Source organism: Aquarana catesbeiana, linkage group LG03 (genome assembly GCF_042186555.1).
Source record: "Aquarana catesbeiana isolate 2022-GZ linkage group LG03, ASM4218655v1, whole genome shotgun sequence".
Classification (NCBI taxonomy): Eukaryota; Metazoa; Chordata; class Amphibia; order Anura; family Ranidae; genus Aquarana; species Aquarana catesbeiana.
The window spans coordinates 336822502-336848038 of record NC_133326.1 but is presented as its reverse complement, the minus strand read 5'-3'; the positions used below and the strand labels follow the sequence as shown (position 1 = coordinate 336848038).

General features: G+C 43.5%; 1 long non-coding RNA gene across 1 annotated transcript; it reads left to right on the top strand.

The window, feature by feature from the left end:
- Positions 1-25537, top strand: LOC141134550 (uncharacterized). The gene is made up of 4 exons (XR_012243197.1): positions 1-58; positions 1819-1851; positions 12124-12195; positions 25471-25537. It is a non-coding gene; the product is annotated as an uncharacterized lncRNA (long non-coding RNA).

Sequence of the window (25537 nt, the reverse complement as noted above, 5' to 3'; positions counted from 1 at the left end):
TCAGAAAATGCTAGCCGTGGTTCTTAAATGTCCACTGGAGGATATCTTTGAACTACTGGTATAATTAACGGGATTTGGTTTGAACAACTTTCAACATGATTTAATTAGAGTTTTTCGTGCCCTGTTACTTTTTCACTTAGGCTGGGTTCACACCTAAGACGGGTCCGTTGCACAGCAGGGGTCCGGTGTGTCCTTGTTCACCATGTTAGGTCCGATTTCAGCCCGAATTTTGGGCTGAACGGACCAAAAAAGGTACCTAATTTTCCTGCAAAACACACCAGATCTGCTGCGGAGATATGTGAACTGTCTCCATAGAGAGCCAGTCACATTCTCCTGCTATGTGAATTGGATGTAGGGAAACCCACATCCAATTCACATAGGTGTGAACCCAGCCTTCCAACCAATTTTTAAAGTCTTAACACGGCCATATCAATTCCTAAGAAAAAAGAAAAGCTTCTGGCACATTCATAAAGCACAGCTACATGTTGTACAAATGCATTTTTGGATACCCTTGCCTGTGTACTCATCCACCAATTGTTGACGTTGAGAATGCTACACGTGCCAAAAAAACTTAAAGTGGGGGTCCACCTATCTATCGTTTTTTTTTTTTTTGAGTTCATTCACAAACTTTTCTTCTCAGAATTACATACTCACATATTGTGTGTAATATGTCCGCCTGTGTCAGATTTCATCGGAAAGAATAACTTATATTATTCACTGCAGGCGCTTTCCATCTTCATTGTGGGCATTTGAAGCCCACAAGCATTTATTTCCTGGATGCGGTGAATGCTGTGCTCCCAGCATTCACCGCTCGTTCCCGCACATGCTCAGTGGCATCCTGGGAAGCCTGAGACTAGCTCCCAGGAGACTGTGCGGAGTCTGGGAGAGGCTAGAAACACGCCTACTCCCACGGGAGGAGAACCAGGAAGTGCAAAGAAGAATAGAAAAATAAAAGTTAATTACGGCGATTTAAATTTTTTTAAATGGCATGTCAGCATCTAGGCAAGGAAGAGAATACATACAGATATTGTTCAAAATTTGGGTGGAACCCCGCTTTAATCAAAGTATACAAGATGTGTCTAATAAGCCCTTTTCTTCAGTCCCACTGTAGCTCCCCTTCCCTGCATCTGTCAGCAATTCTCAGCTGTCATATAAAAGCCAGGAGTTGCTGTTTGAATATGGCATATGATACAGATGCCGCTGTAAAAAAACAGACCTCCTGACACAGTTTTTAAGAAAACTGTTCAGACCTGAAATAGAGATGCAAAGGGGTTGATTTACTAAAAGTGGGGGAGTGCAAAATCTGGCGCAGCTCTGCACAGAAACCAATCAGCTTGCAGAGTTTTTTTTTCTTTTTTTTTTTTGGTCAAAGCTTAATTGAACACGCTGAAGTTAGATACTGATTGGCTACCATGCACAGCTGCACCAGATTTTGCACTCTCCAATTTTAGTAAATCACCCCAACGTAACTTCAGATCAAAGGATGGATCCAAGTAAACAGTGACAGGTAAAAAAAGTGTGTTTTTATTTTATTTTATGTGTTCCTTTATAGGCCTGTATTAACCCTTAGCTTCCCCTATCAACCCTACCAAGTTCCTTCTTCCCCTTCTACCCTTTTCTTTTGTTTTCCACTTGATTTTTTTAATTTCTATTTTTCCAACCTTTACATTTAAACGTTTATGTTTTTATTATTTTTGTTCATAATAGAAAAAACAAAACCAACTAGGAACTTTTTTGTTTTTATTCTATTCTATTCTATTTTATTCAGTTGTGTTCTGAGTAGAGGATCACTATATGCTTACTTTTTTTTTTTTCCAGGAACTTCCACTTAATGCTCTAGAATTATTAAAGGTAACTTTGTATTCATCTCCATGACAAATTTAAATAATTTAAAATGTGGGTCTCAAAATGCAAACAAAGAAAATGTTTTTGTTTTTCCTTGAAGAAAACTTCTTATTAAAATGCTAATTACCTGGCTGTCATGCTAATCGACCAACTTTATTACCCATGAAGACTGACCTAGAACACGTATGCAGATGAGGAGTTCTGCCTTCAATCTAACTTTATAATTTGGGTGCTTGTTCTGGGTCAGTAATTGAGAAAGTATTAAAACTACAAAAAGCCAGGGAAATAGTATTTTCAGAAAGGGCTCAGTATTGGCAGTCTACATATATATCTAAGCACAGGTTTATTCTAAATGTTAAACTTCTACGTAGTTAGAAGAAAGTTATATGGCATGAACAGCACAATTCTAAAATTGGATGCTATTTCTATTAAAGGACCGCTATTACATCCAAGATTCTTTTATGTGTTTCATTTGTATACATTTTCCCTACATTGACATATAGATCAAAAGTGACAGGTGTTGGGATAAACCAAAACATTGAAAGGGGTTTTCTTTTAACTTCTTTTTTAAATCATTAAAATTGTTTAAGCACTCCTGTGATATACTGGCATACTCAACCAGTCATGTGCTAGGAAAAGTCCTGTTTTTATCCCTCGCACATGATTGGGTATTCAGAGTGAATGAATGCATGATCCCCTTATTAATATCTATCACTATGCAAGGTAAACTTTTTTTTAAGTGAACATTTACCAGAATCTGAAATTTTAAACTTTGAGATATTTAGTTGTGCTGAGCCTAATTAAAGAGCACCTGTTCCCAATGCCCATACTATGGACATGAAAGAATTAACATATTCTTAACAAGCTTTAAAAGTGCTTTAAACAGAACCCCCCACTGAGCTGCATGCACTGTGAAGTACTTCATCCGCAAAGATCATAGACTCTAAAGCAGTTTGGTCAACTTATTTGATATAAAGTGCCTTAAATTATTCATACCCCTTGAAATTTTCCACATTTTGTCATGTTACAACCAAAAACATAAATGTATTTAATTGGGATTTTATGTGATAGACCAACACAAAGTGGCACATAATTGTGAAGTGGAGGGAAAATTATAAATGTTTTTCAACATTTTTTTACAAATAAATATCTGACCAGTGTGGCATTCATTTGTATTCAGCCCCTCTGAGTCAATACTTTGTAGAACCACCTTTCTCTGCAATTATAGCTGCAAGTCTTTTTGGGGATGTCTCTACCAGCTTTGCACATCTAGAGAGTGAAGTATTTGCCCATTCTTTTTTGCAAAATAGCTCAAGTTCTGTCAGACTGGATGGAAAGCATCTATAAACAGCAATTTTCAAGCCTTGCCACAGATTCTCAATTTGATTTAGATCTGGAATTTGACAGGGCCATTCTAACACATGAATATGCTTTGATCTAAACCATTCCATTGTAGCTCAGGCTGTATGTTTAGGGTCGTTTTCCTGATGGAAGGTAAACCTCCGCCCCCAGTCTCAAATCTTTTGCAGATTTTCTTCTAAGATTGCCCTGTATTTGGCTCTATCCATCTTCCTATTAACTCTGACCAGCTTCCCTGTCCCTGCTGAAGAAAAGCATCCCCACAACATGATGCTGCCACCATCATGTTTCATGGTGGGGATGGTGTGTTCAGGGTGATATGCAGTGTTAGTTTTCTGCCTCAAATTTGGTCTCATCTGATGAGAGAACCCTCTTCTACATGTTTGCTGCGTCCCCCACATGGCTTTATGCAAACTGAAAATGGTACTTCTTATGGCTTTCTTTCAACAATGGCTTTCTTCTTGTCACTCTTCCATAAAGGCCAGATTTGTGGAGTGCACGACTATTAGTTGTCCTATGGACAGATTCTCCCACCTGAACTGTGGATCTCTGCAGCTCCTCCAGAGTTACCATGGGCCTCTTGGCTGCTTCTCTGATTAATGATCCCCTTTTAAAACCATTTATCATTTTCCTTCCACTTCACAATTATGTGCCATTTTGTGTTGGTCTATCACAAAAAATCCCAATAAAATACATTTACGGTTTTGGTTGTAACATGGCAAAATGTGGAAAATTTCAAGGGATATGAATACTTTTTTAAGGCACTGTAAATGCATAGGGCCCTAAATACCAGTACCACTTGGTACAGCTTTTAGGCTCCGCCCAGCCGCAGCTTGCCATACACTTTGACAGGCTGCAGGTAGCAAGGCTGGATGCCGAACTTGTGCCTCCCAGGCTCATTAAAATGCCAGGAAGGATGCACAGCAACTAGATGATCCTGTTTACAAGGGGCCTAAATTACCTTAGGCCTTATTCACATGGGGTGTATCAACGTGAACCCCATGTGAGGGCTGTGTTTACCCACACCGTGATGCACAGGTGTTGGGACATAGTAGCTGCACGAGCACAGTTGCTGCTCCCAATATGACATCTGTGTGGGTATGGATGCATGGCCCTGAATGCAGATTTTGGGGACATGCACCCTCACTCACATGGGTGTCATATTGGGAGCAACAAATGTATCCGTGCAGCTGCTGTGTCCCAATTGACTTCAATGGGACTGTCTGCACAGGAATGCATAAAATACCTGTGCATTCTCTTGCAGTAAACATGGCCCTCATACAGGGATATGCATTGATATGCCCTGTGTGATCAAGGTCTTAAATGCATGGAAATGCAACTAAACATGCCTAAGCATGCCTAAACCTGCTTTAACTCTTTTGCTGCAAAAGTCATTTTTGCATTTCATTCCACACATGTTTAAAACTCATTTCCGGCCTGAAGATTAGTTAAAGCTCTCAAATACTATATTTTTTTTTACAGCAGAGGCCCAAGAGAGTAAAATAATGGTAGTGGCAATTTTTATGTCACGTAATATTTACTGTATACAGCAGTTTATCAAGTGTAAATTTTCAGTAAATAATATACTAAAATAAACTTTAGGGAACACGGACACAATATATTACCCAACTATGGTAAAGTTTAAAAGATGATATGTCAAGCCTTAAAATTTTGCACAATTGAAATGGCAGCAAACTTTGGTACACTAAAACCTTCCATAGGCAATGCTTTAAAAGCTCCCACAGGTCATCAGGTTAGTGTTAACTGTGAATAATGGCTCTAGATTTATTCCTCTCACTCCAACATACACAGTGATATGTAACTTGTATAGAGCAGTCTAATGCCCTGTACACACGATCGGACATTGATCGGACATTCCGACAACAAAATCCATGGATTTTTTGCGACGGATGTTGGGTCAAACTTGTCTTGCATACACACGGTCACACAAAGTTGGTCGGAAATTGCAAACGTCAAGAACGCGGTGACATACAACACGTACGACGAGCTGAGAAAAATGAAGTTCTATAGCCAGTGCGGCTCTTCTCCTTGTTTCCGAACATGCGTGAAACTTTGTGCGTCGGAATTGTGCACACATGATCAGAATTCCCGACAACAGATTTTGTTGTCGGAAAATTTGAGAACCAGATCTCAAATTTTGTGCGACAGAAATTCCAATGGAAAATGTCTGATGGAGCCTACGCACGGTCGGAATTTCCGAAGAAAGCTCCCATCCAACATTTTCCGTCGGAAAATCCGACCGTGTGTATGGGGCATAAGTCTTCATACATAAGTGTCCCAGGCTTGTGTTTATTTTCATAAGTGCATGCAGGTGGGAGCAGAGTGGGCTAAACATTTTTTTTTTTTTATAAATTCTTTATTTTTATTTTTCCTTTCACAATAATAGTAATACAGTATTACATATAAGTACATCAACATCTATATCTTCTATTTACAAATACTATCTTCTTGAAAATCGCCAATTACTATCACATTTATCGAGAGGTTATATTGTCTTTAGGCAAAGACTCATCATTTCATCATGCCTTCTTATTATTCTAGTACATGCTCGTAATAATTCCTACTCTTATTACATTTTCCTTAACCAGGGATAGCCCTGAAAAAAACAAACAAAAAAAAAAAAAAAACAGAAGAGACGCAGAAGAAGAAGAGGAAAAAAAAAAAAATTATTATTATGCCCCCTCATACCGTCCACCCCTCCCCTCCCCCCCTGCTAAATATTTTATTTAGGAATTCTGCTCCCTGTATGTAATATAGGGTGTCCAGACTTCCCGATACCTGTCTTCTTGCTCTCTCAGCATCATGGTAAGATTTTCAGGTTTTCCATTTGTTGGATCTCTGTTATTCTGCCAATCCATTGTAATTTAGTCGGAGCTGCTGTGCTTTTCCACAGTGCTGGGATACAAGCTTTTGCTGCTGTGAGCAGGTGTCTTAAAAGGGATTTTTTATATTTATCATAGATAACAGAATATCGTGCAGCAAAAAAGCTGCTGGATTTTCTCCAAGAGACACATCTGTAATTTCTTTAACTATTTCAGAGACCATTTTCCAGAATTCTTTCAGTCTAGTACATTCCCAAAATATGTGTAACATGGTGCCCTCTGCACCCTGGCAGCACCAGCATAGATTGGATATTTGTGGAAATATCCGATTCAATACTTTCGGGGTTCTATACCACCTAGTCAAAATTTTATACCCCCCTTCTTGGTATCTGGTTGCCATTGACGCCTTATGCGTAAACATAAAGATCTTATTTTTCTGTGTCTCTAAGACACAGATCCCTCTCCCATGCTTGTATAAAGGCCAGTTCTTGTGGGGCTTCTAGCTCAGTCAACAATGCATACATAGCTGAGAGTGAGTGTCTCAGTGGTTCACCCTTTAGGCATATCTGTTCAAACCTAGATGGTGTACGTACCACCGGCACTCATTGCATAATTGATCTAAGTAAGGCATTAAGCTCTATTTGCCTAAATGGGTCTAGGTCAGAAGAGAACACTCATTCAATCTCCCCCTTAGTCATCACATGATTGTCAGTTGAGAAATGTATGATCCTGCTAATTCCTCATTGCCTCAAATCCCTGAAACCCTGGTTTATAAGGCCTGGCTCAAAAACCGAGGTACCCAGGATTGGTATCATGGTACTTGGATGTGTCGACATCTTAGTTTTCTTAAATGTCTTTTTGATAGATTGGAGCGTAGCACCCACAGTGGGGTGTCTTCTCGCCTCCTGTGGTATCTCTACATCCAAAAGCCATGCTATTCCCTCCAAGGGTATATCGATCGTTGCTTGTTCCATGTGTATCCAAGGCTTTTCCTTTTGGAGTACACACCATTCCACTACTCGTGCTAGATGTGATGCTTCATAATAGCCCACCAGTAGGGATGAGCTTCGAGTTCGAGTCGAACTCATGTTCGACTCGAACATTGGCTGTTCGCAAGTTCACCGAACAGCGAACAATTTGGGGTGTTCGCGGCAAATTCGAATGCCGCGGAACACCCTTTAAAAGTCTATGGGAGAAATCAAAAGTGCTAATTTTAAAGGCTAATATGCAAGTTATTGTCATAAAAAGTGTTTGGGGACCTGGGTCCTGCCCCAGGGGACATGGATCAATGCAAAAAAAAGTTTTAAAAACGGCCGTTTTTTCAGGAGCAGTGATTTTAATAATGCTTAAAGTCAATCAATAAAAGTGTAATATCCCTTTAAATTTCGTACCTGGGGGGTGTCTATAGTGTGTCTGTAAAGGGGCGCATGTTTCCTGTGTTTAGAACAGTCTGACAGCAAAATGACATTTTGAAGGAAAAAACTCATTTAAAACTACCCGCGGCTATTGCATTGCCGACAATACACATAGAAGTTCATTGATAAAAACGGCATGGGAATTCCCCAAAGGGGAACCCCGAACCAAAATTTAAAAAAAAAATGACGTGGTAGTCCCTCTAAATTCCATACCAGGCCCTTCAGGTCTGGTATGGATATTAAGGGGAACCCCGGCCAAAATTAAAAAAAAAAAATGACGTGGGGTTCCCCCTAAATTCCATACCAGACCCTTCAGGTCTGGTATGGATTTTAAGGGGAACCCCGCGCCAAAAAAAAAAAAAAAAAACGGCGTGGGGTCCCCCCAAAAATCCATACCAGACCCTTATCCGAGCACGCAACCTGGCAGGCCGCAGGAAAAGAGGGGGGGACAAGAGTGCGGCCCCCCTCCCTCCTGAACCGTACCAGGCCACATGCCCTCAACATTGGGAGGGTGCTTTGGGGTAGCCCCCCAAAACACCTTGTCCCCATGTTGATGAGGACAAGGGCCTCATCCCCACAACCCTGGCCGGTGGTTGTGGGGGTCTGCGGGCGGGGGGCTTATCGGAATCTGGAAGCCCCCTTTAACAAGGTGACCCCCAGATCCCGGCCCCCCCCTGTGTGAAATGGTAAGGGGGTACATAAGTACCCCTACCATTTCACGAAAAAAGTGTCAAAAATGTTAAAAATGACAAGAGACAGTTTTTGACAATTCCTTTATTTAAATGCTTCTTCTTTCTTCTATCTTCATTCATCTTCTGGTTCTTCTGGTTCTTCTGGCTCTTCTGGTTCTTCCTCCGGCGTTCTCGTCCAGCATCTCCTCCGCGGCGTCTTCTATCTTCTTCTCCTCGGGCCGCTCCGCACCCATGGCATAGGGGGGAGGCTCCCGCTCTTCTCTTCTTCTTTTCTTCTCTTCTGTTCTTCTTCATTTTCTTCTCCGGGCCGCTCCGCAATCCATGCTGGCATGGAGGGAGGCTCCCGCTGTGTGACGGCGCTCCTCGTCTGACAGTTCTTAAATAACGGGGGGCGGGGCCACCCGGTGACCCCGCCCCCCTCTGACGCACGGTGACTTGACGGGACTTCCCTGTGGCATTCCCCGTGACGTCACAGGGAAGTCCCGTCAAGTCACCGTGCGTCAGAGGGGGGCGGGGTTCACCGGGTGGCCCCGCCCACCCGGTTATTTAAGAACTGTCAGACGAGGAGCGCCGTCACACAGCGGGAGCCTCCCTCCATGCCAGCATGGATTGCGGAGCGGCCCGGAGAAGAAAATGAAGAAGAACAGAAGAGAAGAAAAGAAGAAGAGAAGAGCGGGAGCCTCCCCCTATGCCATGGGTGCGGAGCGGCCCGAGGAGAAGAAGATAGAAGACGCCGCGGAGGAGATGCTGGACGAGAACGCCGGAGGAAGAACCAGAAGAGCCAGAAGAACCAGAAGAACCAGAAGATGAAGGAAGATAGAAGAAAGAAGAAGCATTTAAATAAAGGAATTGTCAAAAACTGTCTCTTGTCATTTTTAACATTTTTGACACTTTTTTCGTGAAATGGTAGGGGTACTTATGTACCCCCTTACCATTTCACACAGGGGGGGGCCGGGATCTGGGGGTCACCTTGTTAAAGGGGGCTTCCAGATTCCGATAAGCCCCCCGCCCGCAGACCCCCACAACCACCGGCCAGGGTTGTGGGGATGAGGCCCTTGTCCTCATCAACATGGGGACAAGGTGTTTTGGGGGGCTACCCCAAAGCACCCTCCCAATGTTGAGGGCATGTGGCCTGGTACGGTTCAGGAGGGAGGGGGGGCCGCACTCTCGTCCCCCCCTCTTTTCCTGCGGCCTGCCAGGTTGCGTGCTCGGATAAGGGTCTGGTATGGATTTTTGGGGGGACCCCACGCCGTTTTTTTTTTTTTTTTTTTGGCGCGGGGTTCCCCTTAAAATCCATACCAGACCTGAAGGGTCTGGTATGGAATTTAGGGGGAACCCCACGTCATTTTTTTTTTTTAATTTTGGCCGGGGTTCCCCTTAATATCCATACCAGACCTGAAGGGCCTGGTATGGAATTTAGGAGGACTCCCACGTCATATTTTTTTTTTAATTTTGGTTCGGGGTTCCCCTTTGGGGAATTCCCATGCCGTTTTTATCAATGAACTTCTATGTGTATTGTCGGCAATGCAATAGCCGCGGGTAGTTTTAAATGAGTTTTTTCCTTCAAAATGTCATTTTGCTGTCAGACTGTTCTAAACACAGGAAACATGCGCCCCTTTACAGGCATACTATAGACACCCCCCAGGTACGAAATTTAAAGGGATATTACACTTTTATTGTTTGACTTTAAGCATTATTAAAATCACTGCTCCTGAAAAAACGGCCGTTTTTAAAACTTTTTTTTGCATTGATCCATGTCCCCTGGGGCAGGACCCAGGTCCCCAAACACTTTTTATGACAATAACTTGCATATAAGCCTTTAAAATTAGCACTTTTGATTATTCATGTTCGTGTCCCATAGACTTTAACGGTGTTCGCATGTTCGAACGAACTTTTTTCCTGTTCGCATGTTCTGGTGCGAACCGAACAGGGGGGTGTTCGGCTCATCCCTACCCACCAGATCCGGGAATCCCACCCCTCCTCTCTCCTTTGGTAATGTCAGAATATCTCTACGTATTCTCGCTGTTTTACCCGCCCATATAAACCTCACAAATCTTGATCTCATGTCCCTCAGAAACCCTGAGGGGAGTTTTATAGGTAGGGTCTGGAACAGGTATAGCAATCTCGGCATTACATTCATTTTGATGATATTAATTCTACCAAACCACGTGAAGACCTCTTTATCCCACCGCTGAAAATCTAGTTTAATCTGTCGTACCAATGGGGTAAAATTACGTTCGAACACTCTATTAGGCTTATTCGGTATTTTAGTCCCTAAATAGCATATATGGGAATCTGTCCATCTAAAAGCAAAATGCTCCAAAAGCTGATGTCGCAGCGCAGTATTCACTTATACTCCCATCGCTTCCGATTTACTATAGTTTACTTTGAAATTTGATATTTCTCCATATATGCGTAACTCCGATAATAAGGATAGTAAAGATACAACTGGAGAGGTTATAATAAAGAGCAGATCATCCGCATATGCGGCCAATTTATGTTCTTCTCCTTTTATTGAGATGCCCCTAATGTCTGGGTTGGCCCGTATTGTTCTTAAAAAGGGTTCTAGTGTGAGAATAAATATGATAGGCGAGTGTGGACAACCCTGCCGCGTTCCGTTATTTATAGAAAATGGACATTGTATCATTAATCTTCACCCTTGCTTTCGGGCATGAATACAGACTAGTAATCCAGTTCTGCATCCCACTTTTCAATCCTATATGCTGTAACGTGGCTTTCAGGAATGTCCAGTCTACCCTATCAAATGCTTTTTCCACAACACATACGACAAGCCGAGAAAGATGAAGTTCAATAGCCAGTGCGGCTCTTCTTCTTGATTCCGAGCATGCGTGGAACTTTGTGCGTCGGAATTGTGCACACACGATCGGAATTCCCGACAACGGATTTTGTTGTCGGAAAATTTGAGAACCAGATCTCAAATTTTGTGCGACGGAAATTCCAATGGAAAATGTCAGATGGAGCCTACACACGGTTGTAATTTCCGAAAAAAGCTCCCATCGAACATTTTCCGTTGGAAAATCCGACCGTGTGTACGGGGCATAAGTCTTCATACATAAGTGTCCCAGGCTTGTGTTTATTTTCAGAAGTGCATGCAGGTGGGAGCGGAGTGGGCTAAACATTTTTTAGGGGGATTTAAGTGCTTGGGGTTAACTATTTTTTTTACACCTTTTTCACTAAACCTTATTTATATAACACAGGGGACCAAAAGTCCCCTATGTAACACAATTTTGTTGTGACAGGTTCTCTTTGTTGAGACCCCTGATGTCTCACCTGCCCTCCCTTGAAGCTAAAAATATGCAGATTGTGCTCCATCACTTTCTTCCCTGGCCACAGCAGCTGAGAAAAAAGACTGCCGAACACAGATGTGATGCAATGCACATCGCTTTCAAGTTCTTACTAGGTAGGAAAGATCAGCTAATTGATATTTTTTGGACTCCCTCCCCTCTACCTAGAAGCACCAATCATGGAGTCCCCAGGTCTCTAGGTGGGAGAGTCAAGCTTGGGAAACATGATGGGGGTGTGCATACGAAGGTGTCAATGTACCGGGGATGCATGGAAGCAATCAGGAGGCTGTAAAATGAGCTTGTTAGATTCACACTCTTTTCTGGCTGCTGTATGAACATCTGAATGCAATAAAAAGTGACCTGTTTATACTTTCCAGATGGCTAAACGCAGCAGTACCAGTATAAATGAGGCCTAAGTTTGGATTCTAACAGTTTATAAACACCTACTTTTTCAATATCATACAAGGGTAACAGACTGCCAAGATTCTGATCCATAGAGAACAAAAGAACAATTGTAAAGATACATTTTTCCATAATGCCTATAGATACAGAAGTGAATGAAGGGCATTCAAGTGCATAGTTTGACCACAGTCTTAGTTTAAGCATATATTCAAAATGTGATACATGGTACAACAGTATTAATAAGATATAACTTTTTTTTCAGTTGGGGGAGATTACATCACTACTGAATGTAATAAATGTGGACACATTTCTGTTCAGGATTACTCGGTTGTTGGTAAGTTAACTGTACAATACTAGTGGATCTCAGTGAAGTGATCATCCATGATTACATTTTTAAAAGTTTTTTTGGGGAGTAAAAAGTTATATGACTGTACACATTGCAACACTACATTTAATGTAACCAACTGAAGATGAAAATAAATTAATTTTTAAGATGATTGTCTCCAGGAATGTCCAGGAATCAGTTACTGTCACCTAGGTATTTCCAATGTTCTTTTTTACATTAATATTTATTACCCATAGCAACTAGAGAGGAATTTTGCTTTCCCTTTGAACCTGCACATGACAGTAGGAAGCCATGGCAATCACAAATGCTCTTGTTAACATGCTTTTCATACATAATTAACATTGTGATGGGCAAAACCTGTAGGAAAGAAGACGTAAGGCTCACTTTAGAGCAACTAAGTTGGGTGCTGTGCTGAAACTTTGCTCTCATGAAAAGCTTCTGGCACTGATGCTATTCAACACTCCTGAGTATGTGGAGCAGCATGTTCCCTACAGGACAAAAAAGTGTATAGGGCAGTGATGGCAAACCTTGACAGATGTTTTGGAACTACATTTCCCATGATGCTCAACTACACTGCAAAGTGCATGAGCATCATGGGAAATGTAGTTCCAAAACATCTGGGGTGCCAAGATTCATCATCACTGGTATAGGAGGTGTGGAACGTTGTAGATGAGGGAGAGTTATATAGTCTGGGAGTTTTAGAAATAGGAGGTAATGGGATGGACACTTTATAGTTTTAGGATTAAGGATTGTACGGCTGGCCATACATTTTGTTGTTTTCTTTCCTTCAACCACAGATTGAAGGAAAGAAAATCACTTTATCAACACTGACTGTGTTGATTGGGGAGTTCCTCCTTCTGCGTTATTGTATTCTGAGAGTGGGAGGTTCCCCCGCCATCAGAATACAGTGATCACTGCTTCCGGCTATTGACAGCGACAGTGATTGTATGGCAAAAAACTGACAGGCTGGTTGTACTGAAGTCGATCAATACAATCAATACCAGCCTGTCGGTACATGGACGAAATGTGCCTGGTTCTGAATTTCAATCTATCTATAGCTAGATTAAGTTTGGAAAAGTGCTAATGTGATTAAGGCTCAGTGTCCCTTTCTCAATTCTGGTTCTGGGGCCTGGCTGTGTAAACGTACCCAAATAATTCCTCTTTCTCCCCATACTCTTTGAAGCTCTTGTTACTTTTAAGAAATGCAACTTCTGCACTGAACATCCCTGGATTTCAAAACACCTGGATTTTTTATTTATTCAGACTTTAGTTGCTAAGTAACAGATACCTCTTTTGACTATGTCAGAGTATAACAGGGAAGACCTGGTACATTTGTTTTTGTCTCTTTAGTGACTTCTATGGGCTTAACAAACTGTCAGAAACTCTAATATCAAACTCTTTGGCCCACTGCATAGGTGCTCACCATGTTAGAATCCAGAATATGCAGCTAAAAACCTACAAGGGTTAATCATTAACTCTACCAGTCAGCAAAAGTAGGACCATTGGCATATAGAAGCATCCATTACCCTTAACATCAGCAAACATAACTGCAATATTTCCAGTGTCCATTAGGATTCAATGGATAGAACCACATGATCTCTATAGCAGCAAAGAAGTATGGCCATTGACCTACTGGAAATTTCTGAGGTTTACCAGGTCACTTAATTTACACAAAATTCTGTAAGTTTGCTCACCCTAGGGATTTTTGCCCCCCTAATATCTCATTACCTGACCTACTTTCTACAATCCTGATTCTCTGAAACATCAATTTTCTCTGGAACTATGTTTTACATAGGATGGGGAAACAAATTATTGGCTGTTTTTGCCCCATGCAACTCACAATCTTAGTTTAACATGACTAGGGATGAGCCGTGGGGATACCCGCGATCGCCTCACGGAGAGGACGAACGGGGAGATGCTGATGTAAACAGCATCTCCCCGTTCTGCCTAGTGACAAGTGTCACTGATCACTGCTCCCTGTCATCGGGAGCAGTGATCAGAGTAATGACACTGCTAGCCCATCCCCCTACAGTTAGTAATCACTCCCTAGGACACACTTAACCCCTCCCCGCCCCCTAGTGGTTAACCCCTTCACTGCCAGTGTCATTTACACAGTAATCAGTGCATTTTTAATCGCACTGATCGCTGTATAAATGACAATGGTTCCAAAAATGTGTCAAAAATGTCCGACATGTCCGCCATAACGTCATAGTCACAATAAAAATCGCTGATCACCGCCATTACTAGTAAAAAAAAAAAAGATTAATAAAAATGCTATAAAACTATCCCCTATTTAGTAAACGCTATAACTTTTGTGCAAACCAATCAATAAATGCTTATTGCGATTTTTTTTTACCAAAAATATGTAGAAGAATACGATCGGCCTAAACTGAGAAAAAAAAATGTTTTTTTATATATTTTTGGGGGATATTTATTATAGCAAAATGTAAAAAATAATGCGTTTTTTTCAAAATTGTCGCTCTTATTTTGTTTATAGCGCAAAAAATAAAAATCGCAGAGGCGATCAAATACCACCAAAAGAAAGCTCTATTTGTGGGAAAAAAAGGACGTCAATTTTGTTTGTTAGCCACGTCGCATGACCGCGCAATTGTCAGTTAAAGCGACGCAGTGCCGAATCGCAAAAAACGCTCTGGTCAGGAAGGGGGTAAAATCTTCCGGGGCTGAAGCGGTTAATGATGCTTAAAGTAAAAAAAAAAAAAAGTGAAATATTCCTTTAAATATCGTACCTGGGGGGTGTCTATAGTATTCCTGTAAAGTGGCACGTGTTTCCCATGCTTAGAAAAGTCCCTGCACAAAATGACATTTTTAAAGAAAAAAAGTCATTTAAAACTGCTTGCGGCTTTAATGTAATGTCGGGTCCTGGCAATATGGATGAAAATCAGTGAGACAAACGGCATGGGTATTTGGGCCTTAGGTGTTGTTGTGGCCTCAACACTGTAAGCCCTCACAGGGCCCTGCTGTGAAATATTAGATCAAGAATTGTAATTACATGCCCCTGTTGAACAGGGCCAGAAAAATTGGGCCTTTGGTGATGGTGGTGCTGGTGCCACAACACTGAAAGTCCTCACAGTTACTCTTGGTGGGCGCTCGAACGGGCCCTGCTGTGAAATATTAGATCAAGAATTGTAATTACATGCCCCTGTTGAACAGGGGCTGAAAAATTTGGCCTTTGGCGGTGGTGGTGGTGCTGGTGCCACAACACTGTAAGTCCTCACAGTTAATCTTGGTGGGCGCAGAAATGAGCCCTGCTGTGAAATATTAGATCAAGAATTGTAATTACATGCCCCTGTTGAACAGGGGCTGAAAAATTGGGCCTTTGGTGGTGGTGGTGGTGCTGGTGTCACAACACTGTAAGTCCTCACAGTTAATCTTTGTGGGCGCAGAAACGGGCCCTGCTGTGAAATATTAGATCAAGAATTCTAATTACATGTCCCTGTTGAACAGGGGCTGAAAATTGGGCCTTAGGCACTGGTGCTGGTGCCACAACACTGCAACCCCTCACAGATACTCTAGTTGGAACGCAGGAACTAGCCCTGCTGCAAAAAAATTGCATCAAAAATTGTAATTACACGCCCCTGTTAAACAGGGGCTGAAAAATTGGGCCATAGGCACTGGTGCTGGTGCCACAACACTGCAAACCCTCACAGATACTCTAGTTGGAACGCAGGAACGAGCCCTGCTGCAAAGTATTGCATCAAAAATTGTAATTACATGCCCCTGTTAAACAGGGGTTGAAAAATTGGGCCTTAGGCACTGGTGCCACAACACTGCAACCCCTCACAGATACTCTAGTTGGAACGCAGGAACGAGCCCTGCTGCAAAGTATTGCATCAAAAATTGTAATTACACGCCCCTGTTAAAAGAGGCTGAAAAATTGGGCCTTAGTCACTGGTGCTGGTGCCACAACACTGCAACCCCTCACAGATACTCTAGTTGGAGCGCAGGAACTAGCACTGCTGCAAAGAATTGCATCAAAAATTGTAATTACATGCCCCTGTTAAACAGGGGCTTAAAAATTGGGCCTTAGGCACTGGTGGCGGTGCCCAGAACCAAAAATGTTCTTACAAGCTATCAGCATGATCATTGAGGAGGAAGAGGATAATTACTCAGCATAACAGGATAGTCACTCAGCATCAGCATAGGCAGTCTTTGAAGTGATCTGACATTTCAAAAAAAAATATTCGGTTACATCAGCATCAGGTGCTTGGTAGCTGGTGTTGATCCAAGACTGATTCATTTTTATGAAGATCAGTCAATCGACCGAGTCATGGACAGACGCACCCTGTGATCGGTTACAAAGCCTCCAGCAGCACTGAATGTGCGTTCCGAAAGAACGCTGGATGCAGGACAGGCCAGTAGCTCAATTGCATACTGTGCAAGCTCTGGCCAGTGATCCATCCTCAAGACCCAGTAACCCAGAGGATTTTTGGTGGGAAAGGTGTCCAAGTCAGATCTTGCCCCTAGGTATTCCTGCACCATGTAAAACAGACGCTGGCGATGGTTGCTGGAACCGATCATATCTTGGGGCTGCGGACTAAAAAATTGTCTGAACGCATCGGTCAGACGGCCACCTTCTCCACTGCTTCTTCTTTGACTGACCGAAGCCTCACCACGAATACGAGGATCCTTACACAGGCTTTGCAGGATCAGGGAGGCCATGCAGCGTAGGTTTGCTGAGGCATTCAGTCCGGAGTCCTCTGGGTCACTAAGGACAACATGGTCCGCAGCCACCTCCTCCCAGCCACGTACAAGTCCATGTGTTTCTTGGGACTGATCCCTTAAAGACTGCTGCTGATGCCGAGTGCCAGGCTTCACCTCCATACTGACACAATCCTCCTCCTCCTCCTCGTCCTCTTCCTGTGTGATCGGCGGGCACGCAGGAACACTGTCTGGATAAAGGGGGCCTTGAGAGCTAAGGAAGTCCTCCTCTTCCTGCCTCTGTTCTGCCTCAATGCCCTGTCCAATATTCCACGCAGCGTGTGCTCCAACAGGTGTACAAGGGGGGCAGTGTTACTGATGCATGCACTGTCACTGCTCACCATCCTCGTGGCCTCCTCAAATGGTGACAGGACAGTGCATGCATCCCTGATCATGGCCAACTGGCGTGGGAAAAAAAAACAAGCTCCCCTGACCCTGTCCTGGTGCCATAGTCGCACAGGTACTCATTGATGGCCCTCTGCTGCGTGTGCAGCCGCTGCAGCATGGCCAACGTTGAGATCCACCTGGTGGCCATGTCACAGATTAGGCGGTTCTTGGGCGGGTTAAACTCCTTTTGGAGGTCTGCCAGCCGAGCACTGGCATTATATGACCGGCGGATATGCACACAGACTTTCCTGGCCTGCCTCAGGACATCCTGTAAGCCCGGGTACCTGCCCAAGAACCGCTGCACCACCAAGTTAAGGATGTGAGCCAAACAGGGCACATGGGTCATTTGTCCCTGTCGGAGGGCAGAGAGGAGGTTGGTGCCATTGTCGCAAACCACCATTCCTGCCTTAAGTTGGCGTGGCATCAACCACCTCTGAACCTGCCCCTGCAGAGCTGACAGAACCTCTGCCCCAGTGTGGCTCCTGTCCCCCAAGCACACCAGCTCAAGCACCGCATGGCATCTTTTGGCCTGCGTACTTGCATAGCCCCTTCAATGCCTACGGAGCACCGCTGGTTCCGAGGACAAAGCACAGGAAGAGGCCATGGAGGAAGAAGAAGAGGAGGGGGTGGAGGAGAGAGGTGTGTCACAATCATTAGTAGTGGCATTTTGGAGGCGTGGTGGCGGAACAACCTCCAACACTACTGCACCTTGTCCTGCATCCTTCCCAGCTGCCAGCAGAGTGACCCAATGCGCCGTGAAACTTAGGTAACGTCCCTGTCCATGCCTGCTGGACCATGAGTCAGCGGCAATATGCACCTTACCGCTGACCGCCCTGTCCAGGGAGGCCAAGATATTGCCTTCCGTGAGAAAAAGTGGCGTTTAGGTACCTGCCACTGAGGAACCACACATTCCACAAATTCACGGAAGGGGGCAGAGTCTACCAACTGAAAAGGTAGCAGTTGAACTGCTAGCAATTTTGCCAAGCTAGCATTCAACCGCTGGGCATGTGGATGGCTGGGAGTGAACTTCTTTCGGCGGTGCAGCAGCTGGGGCAGGGAAATTTGCCTGGTACAATCTGACGTCGGTGTACCGAAAGCAAATTGCCCACAAGTACTTGGCTGTGACACACCTAATTCTACACCTTCATTCCTCTCAGTGCAGGTCTCAGAGAGGACTGAAGGTATAGTGGGGTTGGAGATCTCAGCTGATGAGGAGCAAGAAGAGGTCTTCTTTGTTCTTTGGTGTGGGTCTTTTAGATATGCTTGCCAACGAACTGCATGGCAGGTCAACATGTGCCTGGTCAAGCATGTGGTGCCCAAGCCGGAGATGCTTTGGCCACGTGAAATACGCTTGAGACATATGTTTCAAATAGCAGTGGTGCGATCTGATGCACTCATCTCAAAAAAGGCCCACACCAAAGAACTTTTAGAATAACGCGCAGAGACAGCAGCGCCCTGCACATGCGGAGCTTTGGGGTGTGATGCAGTCAGTGTGCTGCCCTTAGGCTGGCCCCTGGAGGGCATCCTGCCTCGTTGGTGATGTGCCTCCTCCTCCTCCTCCTCCTCTCTCCTATCAGGCACCCACGTTGAGTCAGTGACCTCATCATCCCCTCCCTCCTCATCACTGGAGCAAACCTGGCAGTATGCTGCAGCAGGGGGAGCATGACTGCCAGATTGCTATCCTTCTTGGGCACCCCCTCTGTCCGTGCTCACGTTACTGCCTTCATCTAGCTCAGTATCATCATCAGAGCCTTCTAAACACTGGGCATCCTCGTGGAGCATGTACCCAATACTGTGGTCAAACAGTTTCAGGGACTCCTCAGGAGGACATGGTGGGGCTAGAGAAGGAGTCACTGATGCCATTGAGCCGAGGGAAGAGGCCGCGTTGGCAGCTGCTTTGCCAGACAAAGTACCCTGAGCATGGGTGAGAGAGGATGAGGAGGATAAGGACGGCTTGGTCATCCACTCGACCAAGTCTTCCGCATGTTGAGGCTCAACACGGCCAGCTGCTGAAAAAAAGGCCAAGCGTGTCCCACGGCCACGTGCTGATGAGGATGCACCGTCTCCACGACCAGCACTGTTGCCTCTAGACACAGAGCCTTCTTGCCCTCTTTTATTGGCTTGTGACTGTCTGCCTCTCCTTGTTGGCCTTCCAGACATACTAATGGCCTGTAGCTGCACTAATCTGGGATATATATATATATATATATATATATATATATATATATATATATATATATACTGATACTGCAGTTAGCAAAATCAACTGCCTGCCTGTAGTATGAGAACACCACCAACCTTCTACAGGTAGCTTTAGCTGAACACTGTGCAGAGGACGCACTACACTAACGTGTAAATAATTTAGCTGCCTGCGGTAGTGATAGGATCCGGAAAACACCACCAACCTTTTACTGGTATCTTTAGCTGAACACTGTGCAGAGGTTGCACTACACTAACGTGTAAATAATTTAGCTGCCTGCGGTAGTGATAAGATCAGGAAAACACCACCAACCTTCTACAGGTAGCTTTAGCTGAACACTGTGCAGAGGTCGCACTACACTAACTTGTAACTTTAGCTGAACACTGCTCAGAGGACGCACTACACTAACTTGTAGCTTTAGCTGAACACTGTGCACAGGTCGCACTACACTAACTTGTAGCTTTAGCTGAACACTGTGAGGAGGACGCACTACACTAACTTGTAGCTTTAGCTGAACACTGTGCAGAGGTCACACTAAACTAACTTGTAGCTTTAGCTGAACACTGTTCATAGGATGCACTACACTAACTTGTAGCTTTAGCTGAACACTGTGAGGAGGACGCACTATACTAACTTGTAGCTTTAGCTGAACACTGTACAGAGGTCACACTAAACTAACTTGTAGCTTTAGCTGAACACTGTTCAGAGGACGCACTACACTAACTTGTAGCTTTAGCAGAACACTGTGGGGAGGACACACTACACTAACTTGTAGCTTTAGCTGAACACTATGCAGAGGTCACACTAAACTAACGTGTAGCTTTAGCTTAACACTGGTCAGAGGACGCACTACACTAACTTGTAGCTTTAGCTGAACACTGTGCAGAGGTCACACTAAACTAACTTGTAGCTTTAGCTGAACACTGTACAGAGGTCACACTAAACTAACTTGTAGCTTTAGCTGAACACTGTTCAGGGGACGCACTACACTAACTTGTAGCTTTAGCTGAACACTGTTCAGAGGACGCACTACACTAACTTGTAGCTTTAGCTGAACACTGTGAGGAGGATGTACTACACTAACTTGTAGCTTTAGCTGAACACTGTGCAGAGGTCACACTAAACTAACTTGTAGCTTTAGCTTAACACTGTTCAGAGGATGCACTACACTAACTTGTAGCTTTAGCTGAACACTGTGCAGAGGTCACACTAAACTAACTTGTAGCTTTAGCTGAACACTGTTCAAAGGACGCACTACACTAACTTGTAGCTTTAGCTGAACACTGTGAGGAGGACGCACTACACTAACTTGTAGCTTTAGCTTAACACTATGCAGAGGTCACACTAAACTAACTTGTAGCTTTAGCTGAACACTGTTCAGAGGACGCACTACACTAACTTGTAGCTTTAGCTGAACACTGTGCAGAGGTCACGCTAAACTAACTTGTAGCTTTAGCTGAACACTGTTCAAAGGACGCACTACACTAACTTGTAGCTTTAGCTGAACACTGTGAGGAGGACGCACTACACTAACTTGTAGCTTTAGCTGAACACTGTGCAGAGGTCACACTAAACTAACTTGTAGCTTTATCTGAACACTGTTCAGAGGACGCACTACACTAACTTGTAGCTTTAGCTGAACACTGTGCACTACACTAACTTGTAGCTTTAGCTGAACACTGTTCAGAGGACGCACTACACTAACTTGTTGTTTTAGCTGAACACTGTGAGGAGGACGCACTACACTAACTTGTAGCTTTAGCTGAACACTGTGAGGAGGACGCACTACACTAACTTGTAGCTTTAGCTGAACACTGTTCAGAGGACGCACTACACTAACTTGTAGCTTTAGCTGAACACTGTGAAGAGGACGCACTACACTAACTTGTAGCTTTAGCTGAACACTGTGAGGGGGACGCACTACACTAACTTGTAGCTTTAGCTGAACACTGTTCAGAGGATGCACTACACTAACTTGTAGCTTTAGCTTAACACTGTTAGGAGGACGCACTACACTAACTTGTAGCTTTAGCTGAACACTGTGCAGAGGTCACACTACACTAACTTGTAGCTTTAGCTGAACACTGTGCAGAGGTCACACTAAACTAACTTGTAGCTTTAGCTGAACACTGTTCAGAGGACGCACTACACTAACTTGTAGCTTTAGCTGAACATTGTGAGGAGGATGTACTACACTAACTTGTAGCTTTAGCTGAACACTGTGCAGAGGTCACACTAAACTAACTTGTAGCTTTAGCTGAACACTGTTCAGAGGACGCACTACACTAACTTGTAGCTTTAGCTGAACACTGTGCAGAGGTCACACTAAACTAACTTGTAGCTTTAGCTGAACACTGTTCAAAGGACGCACTACACTAACTTGTAGCTTTAGCTGAACACTGTGAGGAGGACGCACTACACTAACTTGTAGCTTTAGCTTAACACTATGCAGAGGTCACACTAAACTAACGTGTAGCTTTAGCTTAACACTGGTCAGAGGACGCACTACACTAACTTGTAGCTTTAGCTGAACACTGTGCAGAGGTCACACTAAACTAACTTGTAGCTTTAGCTGAACACTGTACAGAGGTCACACTAAACTAACTTGTAGCTTTAGCTGAACACTGTTCAGGGGACGCACTACACTAACTTGTAGCTTTAGCTGAACACTGTTCAGAGGACGCACTACACTAACTTGTAGCTTTAGCTGAACACTGTGAGGAGGATGTACTACACTAACTTGTAGCTTTAGCTGAACACTGTGCAGAGGTCACACTAAACTAACTTGTAGCTTTAGCTTAACACTGTTCAGAGGATGCACTACACTAACTTGTAGCTTTAGCTGAACACTGTGCAGAGGTCACACTAAACTAACTTGTAGCTTTAGCTGAACACTGTTCAGAGGACGCACTACACTAACTTGTAGCTTTAGCTGAACACTGTTCAGAGGACGCACTACACTAACTTGTAGCTTTAGCTGAACACTGTGCAGAGGTCACACTAAACTAACTCGTAGCTTTAGCTGAACACTGTTCAAAGGACGCACTACACTAACTTGTAGCTTTAGCTGAACACTGTGAGGAGGACGCACTACACTAACTTGTAGCTTTAGCTTAACACTATGCAGAGGTCACACTAAACTAACTTGTAGCTTTAGCTGAACACTGTTCAGAGGGCGCACTACACTAACTTGTAGCTTTAGCTGAACACTGTGCAGAGGTCACGCTAAACTAACTTGTAGCTTTAGCTGAACACTGTTCAAAGGACGCACTACACTAACTTGTAGCTTTAGCTGAACACTGTGAGGAGGACGCACTACACTAACTTGTAGCTTTAGCTGAACACTGTGCAGAGGTCACACTAAACTAACTTGTAGCTTTATCTGAACACTGTTCAGAGGACGCACTACACTAACTTGTAGCTTTAGCTGAACACTGTGCACTACACTAACTTGTAGCTTTAGCTGAACACTGTTCAGAGGACGCACTACACTAACTTGTTGTTTTAGCTGAACACTGTGAGGAGGACGCACTACACTAACTTGTAGCTTTAGCTGAACACTGTGAGGAGGATGCACTACACTAACTTGTAGCTTTAGCTGAACACTGTTCAGAGGACGCACTACACTAACTTGTAGCTTTAGCTGAACACTGTGAAGAGGACGCACTACACTAACTTGTAGCTTTAGCTGAACACTGTGAGGAGGACGCACTACACTAACTTGTAGCTTTAGCTGAACACTGTTCAGAGGATGCACTACACTAACTTGTAGCTTTAGCTTAACACTGTTAGGAGGACGCACTACACTAACTTGTAGCTTTAGCTGAACACTGTGCAGAGGTCACACTACACTAACTTGTAGCTTTAGCTGAACACTGTGCAGAGGTCACACTAAACTAACTTGTAGCTTTAGCTGAACACTGTTCAGAGGACGCACTACACTAACTTGTAGCTTTAGCTGAACATTGTGAGGAGGATGTACTACACTAACTTGTAGCTTTAGCTGAACACTGTGCAGAGGTCACACTAAACTAACTTGTAGCTTTAGCTGAACACTGTTCAGAGGACGCACTACACTAACTTGTAGCTTTAGCTGAACACTGTGCAGAGGTCACACTAAACTAACTTGTAGCTTTAGCTGAACACTGTTCAAAGGACGCACTACACTAACTTGTAGCTTTAGCTGAACACTGTGAGGAGGACGCACTACACTAACTTGTAGCTTTAGCTTAACACTATGCAGAGGTCACACTAAACTAACTTGTAGCTTTAGCTGAACACTGTTCAGAGGACGCACTACACTAACTTGTAGCTTTAGCTGAACATTGTGAGGAGGATGTACTACACTAACTTGTAGCTTTAGCTGAACACTGTGCAGAGGTGACACTAAACTAACTTGTAGCTTTAGCTGAACACTGTGAGGAGGACGCACTACACTAACTTGTAGCTTTAGCTGAACACTGTGTAGAGGTCACACTAAACTAACTTGTAGCTTTATCTGAACACTGTTCAGAGGACGCACTACACTAACTTGTAGCTTTAGCTGAACACTGTGCACTACACTAACTTGTAGCTTTAGCTGAACACTGTTCAGAGGATGCACTACACTAACTTGTAGCTTTAGCTGAACACTGTGAGGAGGACGCACTACACTAACTTGTAGCTTTAGCTGAACACTGTGCAGAGGTCACACTAAACTAACTTGTAGCTTTAGCTGAACACTGTGAGGAGGATGCACTACACTAACTTGTAGCTGTAGCTGAACACTGTACAGAGGTCACACTAAACTAACTTGTAGCTTTAGATGAACACTGTGAGGAGGAGGCACTACACTAACTGTAAATAGTCTAGCTGCCTGAATGTGGTACTAATAGGAACCAAAGGACATCAGCAATTTTCTTCAGGTAGCTGTAAATACTGTAACAACACAAGCCTGCCTGCCAGGAGGAAGATAACAGGAACGGATCTAGCTAAACTGAATACAGTATATATATATATATATATATATATATATATATATATATATATATATATATATATATACAACACCTGGGATGCATATATATACACAATACACTGTAAGTGCAGCTAACTGACTGACTGTCCTGCCTAATTTATCTAACTTAAATCAAATGACACTGTCTCTCTCTCTGTCTATCTCTCTGTCAAGCCAGAACACACTACACAGGGCCGCCTTGCAGGTGGCCTTATATAGTGTGGGGCGTGTTCTAAACCCCCTGAGCCATAATTGGCCAAAGCCACCCTGGCTTTGGCCAATTACAGCTCTCTCTACAGATGGCGCTGTGATTGGCCAAGCATGCGGGTCATAGTGCATGCTTGGCCAATCATCAGCCAGCAATGCACTGAAATGCCATAGTGAATTATGGGCCGTGACACGCCACACGAATTTGGCGCGAACGGCTCATATCGTTCGCAATTCGGCGAACGATCGAACATCCGATGTTCGAGTCGAACATGAAGTTCATCCCTAAACATGACACATATTCTCTAGAACCAGATTGGCCGGAAGCCTGTTAACCTACAAGTATGACTTTGAGATGTACAGTAAATATAAGCCACAGCATCTGAATGAAACAAATGCACAGGTAAGACAAGACATAAAAGCACAAGGAAAAACATATTTCAGGAGAACAGTGTTTACGGGGAACTGATCCTGCTTTTGTTTTTTGCTGCAAACCCAGTAAGTTCAGATATTAAAACTATTTTACTAAATATGTTGAGAAGACAGTAAGCAATGAACTCAGATGTCTCAGACACCACCAATTTACTGAAGCTACATGATGCATGAGACTATTATTTTTGTACCACTTTTATCATGTCAAAAATGATTTTATATATATCTATTATCTATATATATCTATATTATTATCTATATTTATTTATTTTTATTTTTCACTATCTGTAAGAAACAATTGTACCATATTAGTATCTTTCAGGAAGCAGTTTTGGCACAAATTAACGACCTTCTGAAGGGACAACTAATAACCCTATGCAAATTATTGG